At 40.1% G+C, this 15,376-nt stretch overlaps 1 pseudogene; it reads right to left on the reverse strand.

The window, feature by feature from the left end:
- Positions 1 to 15,376, reverse strand: part of LOC119884928 — a 66,254-nt pseudogene that overhangs the window by 9,289 nt on the left and 41,589 nt on the right.

Raw genomic sequence — 15,376 nt, forward strand, 5'->3', positions numbered from 1 at the left:
GCAACAAAGTTGGCGGTGTAACACGGCGTCATGAGCAGACCTTTCTCGCTCTCAGCTGTTTGGCGAACCAAAATCACAGATCCTGATGGACTCGGCGTTCCCGCTCTCGTCCACGTAGAGATTACTGGGCTTCAGGTCTCTGTGCACCACCTGAACAGGAAGCCAGGGTTTAAGTTTAGAGACTTTAAAGCTGTACATTGACATATTTATGTAACTTCCACAGGTCTGGTTAACCTAAATCAAATTTTTTCTTATATTTTTATGCATTTACTGGATTTTATTTCACGACGCCGCCGATATGGACTTAAGTTATGCATTAAAAAACTAAATTTAGTGAACATAAAACATCTAACACCAGATTCTGCTGCAGCTTTTCATTCCCAATCCAATTCTTGCACAAAACATCCGTTTCCATCTTTTCTGCAATCCCTAAAAATCCTCCTTCACTTGGAAAAACACTTTATGATGTCAGTTTAAACCGTTAAAACCCCCTTTAGAGAGACATACCCCCTGGACATGCAGGTACTCCAGCGTCTTGGTGATGGTGTAGAGAACAGCGCTCGCTTCTCGCTCAGAGAAAAACTTCTGTCGGAGGATTTTGTCCAGCAGCTCGCCCCCTTTCATCAGCTCCGTCACCAAGTACACCGAGCGGCCGTCGTCGTACACCTACGACATGGAAATAACACAAACAGCGTTTTAATCACTCAATTGTTCCGTGAATTAATGTCAGTGTTGATTCAAACTAAGGGATCAGCTCCAGTTCCGCTCATTGTGCATATTTGTTCTGGTGATGTTAAATAAAATATGCAGTGTGAAGATTATGGCTCCAACAGGCACAGATGAGTCACCAAATTACAATAAACTCAGTCTGAAAAGCAGTGCATCGTTTGAAAATACCTTCCCCTCAGTCCTGGTAACGGTAAATTAAATGGCAACTATTTTAACAATCAATTAATCATTTAAGTAATTTTTAAAGCAAAAACATCAAAGATTCTCTGATGTTCTTCTTTTGAGTAATTTATAATCAACTTTTACTTATACATAATTTTTTCATACACTGAAATGTTGATCCGGAATCAGTTTCACCCATAATCAAGATGTTTTAACTCTTTTTACATCAAACTGCTCAAGATATCAGTGCCAAAAAAACAACAAGATATGGTTTAAAGTTAGAAATTCTGGAAATCGGACTAAACATTTCATGCCAATTGTCGATGCTCAATACTACAAACACATTTCAGTCAGTACTCAAAAGGTAGTGAGGTTCAGTAACTACTGTATGAGAGCGATCAATGTGTGTGTAAAACTTCGACACAAAATTAACAACGATTTTGATAAACAATTAATCTTTTAAGCTTTTCTGTTTTGGACAACGTGTAGTTTTTAGTTGCAGCTGCAATAAAGATTTAAACCTTAATACATCAGCGGCATGTATGTGTAAAGATTTTGACAAAATAGAGTAAATTTTTGATACTCAATGCTACAGGAGGTCATTTCGGTTCGTGCTTTCTGTAAACTTGTATTGAATTACCATATCCAGGTTTCTAGAGCTGCAATAAATAATTACAAAAGTAAATAAATTAAATAATCAATAATCTACTTTTCTTTTTGATACAAAAAAATAATAATAAAGTATAAGTTTTGGACAAAACAAACAAACTGATGACGACATTTTGGGCTCAGAAAATGTCACTATTAACATTTAATAGGCTGAACAATTATTAGAAAAAACAGGGCTGCAACCATCACTATCAATTACTCGGTCAATTCTTTTCTCGATTAATCGATCAGTGATTCCCAAAGCTCAACATGTCGTCCTCAAATGTCTTGTTTTGTCCAAACCCAAAGAGATTTAGTTTACTGAGTAAAGAAACCAGAAATTATTTAAGAAGCTGGAATCAGAAGAACTGAAAACAGGTGGTGATTAATGTAACAGATGACAACTAATCGATTGATCATTGCAGTTCTAAATGTAAACAATCAATAGCTGCAGCTCTTGCCATTTGTGTAATATTTATTTAAGATAAATAAGCTTTATTGATCCCATGCAGGGAAGTGTCACAGCAGCAGAAAGGAGGAAGAAAACAGACGCAGCGTGTAGATAAGAGAACTGAACTAAAACTAGAATTCTTCATAATATGCAAACACTTTATTTACAAACTTTAGATAAAGAGATTTATCTCTAACAGCCTTTTTAAAAAAGGAAGTGAACAAAATAAAACGCAGATATAATCGTCTTCAGTTACTGGAAGTGATTCAAGCGAGGGATTTTTCACCAAACAGCAACATGATATTTTTAACTCTCATTACGAGTGAGTCACAGAAAAACTGGAGCCAAACTGAAAACACTTGCATCTAATCAGGAAAATAATCTTTTCAGCTAGACAGACAAACTCGCTAGATATTCAGGTCGACCGAGTGGAAAAGAAAATGAATAAAAGGCGTCAGATTCATAATACGACTGACCACTTGTGAGCGTGTTTCCCTGAATCAGATCAGTTTTATGTGACTCACGTCTTTGAGGGTGATGATGTTGGGATGTTGACCGTATCTCAGCAGGATCTCCACCTCCTCCGTCGGGTCTCTCTTGGCCTTGCTGATGATCTGTAACAGCGACAAACAGCGTTTACAGTGAAGGAAAGCTGGACGTGGAGGTCGTGCTGCAGACTCTGTGGATGTTGTACCTTGACTGCGTACTCCATGCCGGTTCCTTTGTGAATGCAGCGCTTGCAGATGGAGTACGACCCGACACCGATGTCCTCTTTGATCTCGTAGGCGTCTGAGAACTGGGATGTGCTTCTGTGCAGCTGCTACATGCAAAGACACAAACGTCAACACAAACATTACTAATAATAATATATAATAATTGATTAGGGGATCATCATCAGTGATATAAACTGGGGTCTTTTAACTTCAGACACCCTCGCTCAGGCGACACAGCCAGGGTTGATTAGCGGCACTACATCTAGGATCATATCTGAGGCTTTTTCAGCAACCAAATACAAATCGAATTTCCAGAAATTCAGGAAAAGCAAATGCAAATTAATGTGCATTTCCATCCACTGGCAATATGCGAATATTAGAAATTGATCACAGGGAGACAAGCACACGACGTAACTAAAAGAGCTCCAGTCGAACCTCAAACGGTAGAAAAATAATGTGGAAAACATGATGTAAATATGACATCCCTGTGGGTGGTGATGGTGCATAGATAAGATGCTTGCCTTTGGTGTGGGAGACCTGGGTTCGATTCCCACTGTGAGACATCCACCATTGTGAGCAAGACACTTAACCCCTCGTTGCTCCAGAGGCGTGCGACCTCTGACATATATAGCAATTGTAAGTCGCTTTGGACAAAAGCGTCAGCTAAATGAATCCCTGTTAAATTTGTGTGTTAACGTAAAAATTCTGCTGAACTTTGTTATGGATGGTTCTCTTTCAGGAAGTGCCCTCATACTTCACTTACAACTCGAGCGGCATAATCGCAAAAATTTGCGTCTGGCGACACAAATGGTGGCAATGATTCACCGCAAATGACAAAACGCAAAATTCGAGTACGCAAGCTCAGAGGTTATAATTAAAGTAAAGGGAGAAAGTTGATCTACCTGGTAAATTCAGAAAATATGTGTCTGTTATGTGATTCCAGCTATTGTTGTACTTCACTATCAGTGTTGTGCAAGTTACTTCCAAAATGTAATACACTATAGATTACTAGTTACTGTCATTTGAGAATAATTAGTAATATTACAATATTACTGTCTCTGAATTGTAATACTTTACACTACTTTTGAGTTACTTTCACTGCTGTTTAATGGGCACATTATTCGGATAGTAAAAGTGCTGCGTAGGTGGGTTCTAGTGTGTGCAGAGTTATGTATTTCTTGTAGCCCAGGTGTTGCCTTTTAGGTTGATTGTCCAAACATTAAATAACTCTGCATGACTGGTCTAAGTTTTCATCCTTGGTTCAAACCTATAAAGACTGCATTTTCTGTTAAAGAGGATAAACCAACATGAAGACCAGAGAGCTGTCTAGGGGAGAAAAGCAAGCAATTGTCAAGCTGAGAAAAGAAGGAACATCGAACAGAGATGTTGGACAAACATTGGGCATAGCAAGCACAACAATTTGGAAAGTCCTGAAAAAGAAAGAATGATGATGATGTAAGTGATGATGGTCGCAGCAGAATGAATTCAGAAGTGTACAGAAACATTTTGTCTGCCAATTTACTGAGATGCATTGACATTAATGGGGAGGAAGTTTATCATGCAGCAGGACAATGAGCCAAAGCACACTGCCAACAAAACAAAGGACTTCATCAGGGCGGGAAAGTGGAAGGTTTTAGACTGGCCAAGTCAATCACCTGACCTTAACCCAACAGAGCTGCATTTCACCTCCTTAAGAGGAGACTGAAGGGAGAAACACGCCGAAACAAACAAGAACTGAAAGAAGCTGCGGTAAAAGCCTGGAAAAGCATCACAAATGAAGAATGCAACAGTTTGGTGATGTCGATGGGTCGCAGGCTTGAGGCAGTTATTGGTTAGGGTTAAGCCACCAAATATTAAATGTTATTTACTTTAAGATTATTTGTTCCTTTACTTTTGCTCACCTAAGAATGCTGTGGTCTAATACAAACGGTGATATGTCCTGAGTTGTTTAACACATCTAGATGTGAATGACCGGAAATAACAGCTGAACTTCTGAACTCTTGTCTCATACTCATCTTTTGAAACCCAAATGTCTACAGTGAGCATCAAAAACAAAAGGAATTTGCTTTACCGTTCCGAGACTTTTGGAGGGAGCTGTATTACGGCGTTACAGCAAAAAGCAATACATTATTGTAATTGCCTTACTTTTGTAACGCATTACTGTCAACACTGTTTACTATCAGACAAGTTAGCATAGAATAGCCCTGATTGATATGAACTCCATTCAGAAAACAAGTATTTTAAAAGTTGTTTGCTTGTCATCTTGCAGACAAACCAGACAAAGCAATGAATTCACATGTTTAACAAATTTGCATCGTTATTTAGTTAGTTTGGTATCTTTCTGATCCATTTGTTACAATAAAATCATACAGCTGTAGATGTAATTACCGTTGCATGTGAACAGGTATAGACAACACTGATTGAAATCAAAAGAAGCACATTTCTTTATACTCCTCGGCACTTTAAGGTACACGTTGTTTATATTTAGTCTGTGATGGAGAAGGTGTTGGTTGCGTGAGCCCAAGATTAAGACCTCCTATTTAGGAACAATCCCTGATTGTAGTTTCTTAACTGAATTTGCCACGGACAGTCCGGTAAGAACTGGAGAAAGAAGTCCTCAAATGGTGCTTTATTAACTAGCACATACATTTAATGTGGGACACTCTGTAATAAACTTAGTTCGGATCAATATCTATGAACTGATGTGTGGTGATCTGCAACATAATAAAAGGCAGGAATAACATGCATTAATTATCGTACTAATTATGCACAAACAATTTATGCAGATACAAAGGCTTCACTAAATGTTTTGTATGATGACTTGCGTTCTGCCCACTGAGGGTTCGCTCTATAGCTGAGATTATTTTTTACTCCGAGTGAAAGTGTGAATGTGCGTGTGTACCTGAACAATAGTGCTGGGTAGTGGTTGCGTTTCCTCTTCCGTTATGGCCACAAAACTGAAACCTCTGAACAGCTGGTGGGCGTTGGCGCTGGGAGGAACGCCAGGAGAGTCTGGGAACATACAGAGAAACAGTTGTTGATCCTTACTGCTCAACAAAATCTCATTTTATTCTCAGTGTAGCTCAGCTCAGCGGTGTGTGGAGGTGAGGTGGAGCGTACCTCTGGGTGTTTTAGCTGTGAACTCTGGATCAAAGTAGAAAGTGTCATCGGGTCGTCCTGCAGCCGGTTTGAAGGGAGGGTGGAGCTCTCTGCGGAACAGTTTCTACAGGGAAGAGGGGACGTTAGAAAACTCTAGCAGAGGCAGAGACGCACGGTCAGAGACAGTAAACCACAACTAATAAAGTGATAAAGTTTATCGAATAAAGACACTGACATTCCAGTCGATGGTGCTGAAGAAGTGATGCCTCTTGATCTCCTCCACACCGTCGGGTCCAGCTCCTACAAATAAACCTCAGCTGTCAGTGCAGTGTTGTGCAGGACAGACCAGCAGGGGGCAGTCTGTCCTGCAATCACAACATCACTGTTTGATCCCCTCAGTCAAACAGTGAGATGCTGTCAGAGCCCAAATATACAGTTTCATTTTGTAGTTTTTAACAAACAGGAGGACTATTGTTGTTGGGGACTATTTTCAGCAGTGGATTAATCTACATTTGGTGCTCTAGTGAGAGAGGTGGACTAAATACTTACACCCTTAACTTTAGTTAAAGTCCTGCAGTAAAAATACTGCTTAACAAGTAACTGATAAATTATTATACATTACATATTAGATTGTTAAAGCTGTTGCATCAATGCAAGAGCAGCTTTTTTCTGATGTAGCTGCTGCTTTAACTACTTTATATACTGTAGTTATAAAGTAGTTAAACTCCCAATCTAGGGGTCGGGCCCCTCTAAACGGTCACGAGATAAATCTGATGAATGAAGTTCTGATACACAAATCTGTTTTCTCTAATATTATATTTTTAGTCTTTGTCTCTTCAGTGGACGTTTAAGTCAACTGCTTCATTCTTTGTTCTCTAAATCTGTTTCCACTGCACTTAGTCGCATTTTGCTTTGATCGATTCGTAAACGTTTCCTTCTTTTCTGCAATATTTTGAATTTTTACCCAAAATTTTCTGCGTTTCAATCCAGCTGTTTTATATGTGAAAATTGAAAATGTGCATAAAAACAGATGTGCAGACAGTTTCAGCCAGTGTGTACATTTCTACTGCAGCTGCGGACCCTATCTGGGCATGTATGTGCAATTATTTAGGCAACCTTTTTAGTCTGTCTGTGTGTTTTATTGTTTGTATATACTCGTTCTGAAAGTTGAAGCTGAGGGCAAAAGAAAGTTTTACCTAATCTGTTGGCAGGGTTGCGTTTGAAAAGGTTCCTGAGGAGACTCTGAGCTTCTGGACTCAAGAACTGTGGCATTCCCAACTTGGCCCTGAGAAAAGAAAAGACAGGGAGCGTTGATATGAAAGAAAATATTAAATAGACAGAATAACTGCGGTGTTATCAGCTGTCCATATTGTATATCCAAACTAAAAGTGTCTGAAAGACTAGAGGACAATATGCTACACACAGGAAACACACTCAGCAGTTTGCAGAGAGTCTGCTCAGCAGTTTTCTACAGGCCGCCGTTGAGAGTGAAAGAGAGACGACAGAGGAAGCAGGATGGGTTAATATTTCCTGAGAATTGTTTTTTTCTTTCTTTCTCCAACATGATTCTCTCTTTTGCCTCTCATCCCTCGCTCCTCCTCCCACCAAATCTTCCCTCACAGTCTCCTTCCTCGCTGCTATCAGAACAATTTCTCTCATCTCTCCTCCGCTCTGTCCATCGTCATCTTCCTCTTCCTCCTGAGTGCTGCACTTTATCTCCTCTAAAATAAATCCTTCACTTTCCCTTGGGCTGACTCGCCGGAGGGAGAGAGGGCGGGAGGGGAGTCTCACGCCGCCGCTCTCTCTTTCTCCGTCTCTCCTCTCGGATGTCCAGTAAGCTGTAATAAAAGCGGTTAGGTGGAGATTAGATCGGAGCGTACAGACAGTATAAAGTGTCTTACTTGAGGATCATGGTCATCGTCTCTTTCCGGTCTTTGCCTTGAAACGGCAGCGTTCCCGTCAGCATCTCAAACTGAGAGAAAGAGCAAAACATGTCCACGGTCAAAGCTTTATACTTCTCCCCCCAAACACTCCTCCTCCTAATGATGTCTGCGCAAAGTGTACGTTCACTGTGATGGTATTATTCATGTTAACAAATGAGATCACTTATGTTTCTCATGCACAAGAATACAAGTCCCATAAGTCACTCTGTATTCTGTTTTCCACCTGAAGGCCTCTTTACACTGTGATTTCTTTTGGGCTGTCAAAAAGTTGTAACTAGTGACAAAAACGTGGTGAAATCTTTGGTCGTCAATCCAGAGTAGTGGTCAAATCTTTCAGCTTTGGAGCCCAAACACAGCCCTTAGCATCGCAACATAATCTGACATCTCAAAATTTATATAGTTCTTTCTGACACCAAGATTTTACTAGTGATAGACCGATAAATGGGCCGCTGATAAATCATCCTAACTGACGGAAGGACTAATCTAAAACCATTACTGGCTAGCGTTAAATATATATAGTTATACCGTAGAGAATAATGCAGTTGAATGACGTCACTTCAGACAAACTGCACCTCACGCTCCCCTAAACACCAGTCATGCTCTGAAATCCACAGCAGAACCCAAAGTATGTTTCTGTCGGCTTGTCAGCTAGCTAACAATCAGTTTAGAGCCGGAGGTTCTCACACCAGAACCACAAACATTTGAGAACAATTCTTATCTTATCAGCCTATTTATTCATGCAGACGGAGAACAATACAGATGCACCTCAACCACCCGTCTCAGTTGCAGCTGCTACACATTTTAATTTTTTAACATCATCTGCTTAAATTAAATTCTCCACTGGGCAGCCATGACGGCACCAGATGTGAAAGCTAGAATTTGTGATGAAACCATAAAGACAGCAAGTGTGAAATATTTTAATGATATAATAAGGTTTCACAAAACAGCCACAATATACTACACACCTGTTCTGCCCCAGACACATTTTTCAGATGATCGGTGACTTTGTCTAGTTGTTTGGTTTTCGAACAATTTACTAAGGTTAGGGTCGAATATAATAACATCAGATCCGGTTATTAAATGTGAATAATTTTAAATCTTTTAAACAAGTTAGGTTTTGCTTTAAACACAAACAAAATGCATTTATATTATATCCAGTACTTGCGATTGCAGGAATTAGCTAAATGTTTTGTAAAATGCTCTTTCCTAATAAAGAAAAGCTCAAGAAGATTCAGCAAGAGCTTATTAAATATTTTAGTAACTTGGTAACAGATCCACAATGCCTGCTAACCAGCAGTGTAATGAGCAGCGTCCTCTCACCATGAGCACGCCATACGACCACCAGTCGGCGCTGTGCGTGTGTCCTCGCCTGTTGACCACCTCGGGAGCCATGTACTCCACCGTCCCACAGAAGGAGTAGGCCTTGTTCGCCTGGTCTATGGACTCCTTGCTGAGGCCAAAGTCTGAAAACACACAACTCAGTGATAAAAGAGTTTGCAGCAGCAGGAGCGCGTGTTAACAGACACACGACGACGACACATTGTTTTATAACGAGCGGCAGCTGAAACACACAGAACAGGTGTAGTATTACCCACCGGTCAGCTTGATGTGTCCCTCCTCATCGAGCAGGATGCTGAAATAACAGGGTTTTTTTTTGAGTATTCTGAAGGAAACGTCTGCTGGCAAACATTCATATATGTGTGTGTGCGTGCGCGCCTACTTCTCTGGCTTCAGGTCTCTGTAAATGATGCCCAGGCTGTGAAGGTGATCGAGGGCCAGAGCGAGTTCTGCCAGATAAAACTTCACATCCTCCTCTGTGAACATGACCTAAAACACACACAGTACACACGGTTGAAGACACACTCTGAGAAATGTTACTCAGCCATATATTACGCCAAAGCCCTTCGCATTTTACGATACGAAACTCTGTTTGGTAAGTAATCATTTTCTTGTTAGTCATGACGCTCGGGACAATGACTGATTTTAAAATGCAGACAAGGTGCAAAGATTCAGAAAAACAAGTCACTGTGTTTCATCAGCTTTGTGGAAACTTGAATGTCTTTTAAAGACACCATTTCCCACGTGCTAAGTGTTCTGCTATGCTTAAACATGCATTATTGAGTATTTATACTGTATATAAAAATCCCTCTTATTTCTCTTCCTTTAAAACATAACATTTCATTTTAATGACTCATCCTGCACTCTGAGACATGCATTTATCCAATCAAATGTGATTCTAAAATAATGATGAACCAGTTTCTGAATCCTCTTTTATAGGAAGTCACAAAGTAAAGTAACCGACAACTAAAACTCCACGGAAACCGAAAAACAAGCAGTTAACAATCTTTTCTTGCTTCCTCCTGTTTGCTTGTTCTTCTGTGTCTGTGCTGCATTGATTTCTGTTTCTTCCATACTTATTAAAGAGGAATATTATGAATACTAGACCGCTCAACAGGATCTGCTTTACCTTAACGGTACTTCACCTAAATACCTCTCTTCCTTTGTCATTTTCTCTCCTAATGAACGTCTATTCACTGACACCAGGAGAGTCGATCAGTCCAGTCCTCAGTTCTTCACGCTGCCTTCCTGACTTATACATCTTACTGTTTGTTTATAAAGTAGTGACAGATCTCACAGACACTTAGATATCGATATCTGGCATTTTGAGATAATCTGCATCGGCTGATACCTGCACCCACGAGGCCGATAAACACCGGGACCCAAAGTATGTTTCTTATCATTCATTAACAAATATTTCATTTAAAACAACACGTTACTGGCTGAGATAACATGTACATTACATTGTTCTCTGCAGGAATAATGGATTACACATGACTTTTCCTTGTTTTTATATTGGCATTATATATCTGCTCTACAAATATCAACATCGGCCGTTGAAAAACCCACATCTCTCGATCGCTATTTTAAAACAGAGACTCAGAAACGGTCTCAGATGGTCTGGGTTCAGGTCTGCTTACTGTCCCACACATTTCCAATCAGATCTTTGACAATGACATTTGGGATTATGTATTCACATCCAGCACTGCACTGTAATGATTTGTCTCCCATTTTATCTGTTTCAGCTTATGTTTGTTTGTTTTTTTCGCCTTGTGTATTTGATCTTAATGCCTTTTTTGTATTAAAGCACTTTGCACTAGGGTTGTGCCATGTCTACAAAATTTTCATCGGATGATGTCCACATTGAAACATCGGGATGGACGACGGCATCTGGGGCGGTTAAAAACTTGGTAGCCTATGATGTTACAAGTTGCGGTGGAAATTTTACAAGCACGGACCAGGTAAAACAGCAGTGAACACACAGGGTGCGGATGTTGGTTTCGGTTGTTTGATAGGCTGCGTCATTAATAAGCCCACAAGCGGCTCACCTGCTGCCGTGATACAATCACGATGCCATCGACCATCTGTCAGCCATCGCCGATGGACGAAGGCTTTTCGGCCCAATCCTACTTTGCGCTCTTTTTGCTTTCTTTAATCACCAAAACAGTTTTGAAGGACAGACTGTAGCCAAAATAAATAAAGCATGGTGTGCTGAAGAAGTGTTTTCATTTTAATAAGAAAAGAGTTAAAAATCTAATTTCAATAAGATTCTGATTAATATATTTGTTATATCTTGTTGATTTTCATCTGTTTTGTATTCTCCAGTTTGCCTCTCGGATGTTTTGTCTTCAGAGCTAAATCCTGAAGGCCTCTCCTCGTGCATAAACAGTCGTTACCTCCTTAGAGAGGCGAGTGAAGAGATCTCCTCCTCTGAGGAAGTCCAGGATCAGGTAGAGCTTCCCCTCCGTCTGAAACGCTGAGGGAGGAAGGAGAGAAGGAAACAAGTGAGATATGATCTAAGAAGTCACTCCACTTGTTGAACATTTCCACTGTGACTAAAAAGAAGAACATTCAGTTCTGATTGGCCGGCGTGGCGTTGGTGACTCATCACGGAGGTCTGTTATTGACTCACCGTAGTGCAGTTTGACAATAAAGGGATGGTTGACCTCCACCAGGATGTCTCTCTCCATCTTTGTCCTGACCCGGTCGCGCACTGGAAACACACACACACAGTGGAAAACACATAAATCAGCAGATAAAGCTCTCGGTGAAAAGCCCAAATAAAACAGCCTCCTTATTTGGTTTCTATTTTGGCTGGAGAGACTCCCAGATGGCAGCGGATGAGTAACCGAACATGGGCAGAGGGAGGAAGAAAATCAGCACGAAGAAATTTAAAAACAAGAAAGAAAAATGGAACAAATATGAAGACAGACAGCAGAGAAATAAATAGACATGCTGTATTTCTGTCCACCAGATGGTGTTCGACTTGAGTTTAACATGACTTCAGGCATTTATGCGTCTCTTCCTCTCTCCCTGCACCTCTGTAGCTCTTTGTCTCTCTGTGTGGTCTCATGTTAAAGTGTGAAATTCCACTTTGGGGGCGATGACGACTGAGCAAAAACACGCAGAATCCACTTGTGAACAAAAAAGGCAAAACTATATTTCAGAGCAAAGAGCTCCAGCTGTCAAACCCAACCATCACTGAAGACTCTGTCGGCCTCTATCTGACTTTTAGTCTGCGATTAACACTTAATCTGAAAAAAGAAGCAAGAACACAAGCACAAAAAGAAACTTTGGTCTTGAAAAACAAGAATTTCAGCAGTTTTTACTTCTTAACGTAGATTTTTTTAAATTACGATTTGATTAGGTCGCATAATTTGAGATCGGAAACGTTTTCAGGCTTATTTACACATCTCCGCGGCTGCTGTTGCTGCTGCTTCCTCTTCTAACCTCAGCTGCAACCAGTCTCTACCTGATGACCCAAATGTGGATTTAGATCCTCTAGTAACCAACAAAAATGAGCGGTTCACCTGAAGCCAGAGTTTAACCCTAACTCTAACATCATCAACCTCATTGTTTTTCTCTAGTTTGTGGGTTAAATTTAGATTTTTCCTACGATCTCAGGTTTGTGGAGCCACAGCGGCTTCGTTCAGCATGCTTCTGTTTTTCAATCTGTTGCATCCTGTATTCTGTCACCATTACACAAGCGATTGCTCGGTAATCGGTGATCTCTGTAATTCCTTTTGATACAGGCCGCGTGATAAAGGTTAAAAGGCATAAATGACTGAGCGTTAAGTGCATTTCCTCACTCGCTTTGTTCACATTACTGCTGGAGTATTTGTTCAGTCTGTTTTTACTACACCTGAAGAAGTTAATCATAGAGCTCTCTTATCGCCCTTCAGTTTCTCTCTGCCTCACATGTTCATGAAGTGGAGTCTAACAGTTTGAAGTGGAGTCTAACAGTTTGAAGTGGAATCTAACAGTTTGGTTTAACAGAAAATTCTTCGCTCACTGTGAAACATTTTTAAACTCGTGTTCATTGATTAGACCGGATGCATTCACATGGATTTAATTCATGCATTTGTGTCAACTTAAGGGCGTCACTCTACATGACCTGAACACCTTCATTTCAAATTGAGGAACAGCTGAATAATATCACATATGCTTCTGGACAAGGCTGGTGATATTTTGTATTTGTCTTATTGTGAACAAATGACATTAATGGCCAAAATATACCTCGTTCTATAAATGAAATCTTAAATTCATTCCAGGAATGAAAGCAAAGCTTTTGTCCCCTCAGATTTCACATAAACTTAAAGGATGAGACTCATTATCTCTCTAATAAAGGCAGGAATCTGTGTGTGAGTGTTTATATTTCGATTATGTCGACTGCATTTGGTGCAACACGTTTAGAATTAATAAACTTTGAACACACAACAGTACAGAGCGAGTCGCTCCATTCTGTAACAGCAAAGGCTGGGTACGCTCGCGGGGGCGGGGCTTATATGCTTTGATGTGGTAGTGAAATGTTGAAATGGAGTTATCGTCCTCACGCAGGTTTAAATATGTTCAAACGGAGTCGTAAGAGTTGAAGTTATGAGGGAGTGCTGAATGTCAGCCATTGTTTGTTGATTGATGTGAGATGGGCCACATCTAAAAAGCACATAGAGGCGTCACATCGGCCCCTGTGAACATCGGCCCCTGTGAACAGTCACTGCACTAGTTCCATATAACACCAAAACCAGCAATGTGTTGATCGTCTCTCAGTACGTTCTGACTTCCTGTCTGTGGCTCTCAGCTCCAAGCCCACAAGTTCCTGCTGAATAAAATAATCTTTAAAGGTTCAGTGTGTAATATTTCTGAGGATTCACTGACAGAAATGCAATATAATATCTATAACTATGTTTTCAGTGGTGTATAAAGACCATACATAATGAACCGTTATGTTTTTATTACATCAGAATGAGCCTTTTTTTAAATCTACATAACCACGGGCAGCCCCTTCCATGGACATCACAGTATTTTGTAGTCATGTTTCTACAACAGCGCTACAGAGCGCTTTTCGTCATCATGGCTTCTTCTTCTGCTTATATAATTCCGGCAGTGAAGACGCCATCACTACATTAAAAGGTGTCTATAGAAGAAGAGGAGGAAATAATAATAATAAAAATAATAATAAAACAATCTCTGAGTAGTCCTCTGGTTTATTAGAAGTAAGAAGAGACGTGACATTTGGACAAATGAACGAGCACACGTGTTATTTAGCACGAGAGCCGACAGCCTGTGGATCTTTATACCTTGAAGCCAGAGGATGCAGACAGATGACTGTTATTATTGACACAATAAAATGTAAGCAGTGTTGTAATGCTGTAGCGGGTTTAAGTGCAACTTACTTTACTTAATTAATACACTGATAAGATTATTGTAGTGGATTTAAAAAGACAGATGACAGAAGTTGTCTGTTTTCTGCTGGACAGGTAATTACGTTAGACTTCAGTTAGACTTTATCGATGCAAATGAAAGCTGTTGTTTGATATCTTTTGCTAGAAGCTGACTATAATCACAGAGAGCCGTGGTGTGTTTCCCCTGACAGTCTTATCTTGTTGGATTAATTTCATGTAGCCATGATTTGTTCTCCAGCGCTGTGGTTTAGCATTTCTGGTTACGTTAGCGAGACAATCAGCTGATCAGTAATTGGCAATAAAACTAACTTTAGCTTGCAGCATGGAAGCAATCAGCCAGCTAAACTTAGATAGAAAAAAACATGTAGTTAGATTAATTTCATGTAGCGCTGTCCTTTGGCTTGTGGTGTAAAATATGTAGTTATTCTCTCTCTCCATAAAAACATATGTTGAATGAATAATTAAGTAAATATAATTTCTTAATATATCTATCCTAAGAAACCTGATTTCTTGACTCTCTGCTATCTCACAGTGGACATCTTTTGTCCTGTCTCAGGCACCGTAGCTATACAACTCGCTTGGATAGGGGAGATTTAACAACAAGAGGGAAAACTATAGATCTTCACATCGAAAGTCTCTTTTAGTACCTTTCAGTGTAGCTTTCTTCAGGACTTTCATGGCGTACAGCTGCCCGGCATCTGGCCCTGTGACCTTCCTCACCAGAAACACCTACACACACACACACACACACACACACAGAGAGAGATCAATTAAGTTACTGCTGATGTATTTATTTATGTAATATACTGTGTGATGAAGTATTAATGGATGTAGTGGTATCAGAGTGTGTATTATGTGTACTCTTTTGTGTTTCTGTGAGCAGTTTTTTTC

The sequence above is a fragment of the Micropterus salmoides genome, unplaced genomic scaffold (assembly GCF_014851395.1).
Source record: "Micropterus salmoides isolate LMB-PRFRI ecotype aquatic unplaced genomic scaffold, ASM1485139v1 Ms_hic_scaffold_1, whole genome shotgun sequence".
Classification (NCBI taxonomy): domain Eukaryota; kingdom Metazoa; phylum Chordata; class Actinopteri; order Centrarchiformes; family Centrarchidae; genus Micropterus; species Micropterus salmoides.